We start from the raw sequence: 859 nt of genomic DNA on the forward strand, positions 1-859 counted from the left end.
GGGGGCTTTAAAATATTTCAGGGGGGCTCCAGCCCCCCTAAAACAAGCCTAGTGACGTCACTGTTTGTTGCTATGGAATTTTAACCTGTAAGAACAAAAACAAACTCTTGGGGATTGACAGGATATGCAGCAGACTTGCTGGAATTGACCTAGAAATCTCACTGACCTACACAAGGTCAGATGAGTGAAAAAAGCCAGACTGATCCTGGCAGACACTGATCACCCACTCCATGGTGAGTTCAGGCTGCTTCCGTCTGGATGCAGATACCAGTCGACCAAATGTAGGACAAACAGATTTAAAAACTCATTTGTCCCAGCAGCAGTTAAATTCCTTAACCATCATTTGTTATTTTGTGTATGAATGTTTTTGTTTAGTTGTTTTTACTCTATTGGCTGTACAACAAATTGTCCCTCGGGGATAATAAAGATTCTTGAACTTGAACTTAGTTATAATGTCACAATATAAATGCAGAGTATATGAATGATAAATCATAAAGATAAATCTCAACTTAGAATCAACTTATCAGTTTTCTTCCTAAAAACAGCATCACTAGTGGTTGGTTTTATTTCCTGGATGTCTTTAGCTCTTAACTGTTTTCCAGATGTTTGTGTTATTGACACACATCACCAGGCAGAATGAACATCTGGAATTAAAATTTAGAATAAACTTTATTGTCACTGATAAAACAATGTTAAGAACTGTGTTAAATAATGAAACAAGTTTAGCACCTTCCCCCTTAGGTAGTTAAAAAACACAATAAATTACAATAAAAAACATTTAACCACTAAACAAATAAAAATATATATACTATTGTAGATATACTCCTCATTAAAATCACAACCATGATTTTAATTAAGA

This window comes from Austrofundulus limnaeus, unplaced genomic scaffold (genome assembly GCF_001266775.1).
Source record: "Austrofundulus limnaeus strain Quisiro unplaced genomic scaffold, Austrofundulus_limnaeus-1.0 Scaffold3423, whole genome shotgun sequence".
Taxonomy (NCBI): domain Eukaryota; kingdom Metazoa; phylum Chordata; class Actinopteri; order Cyprinodontiformes; family Rivulidae; genus Austrofundulus; species Austrofundulus limnaeus.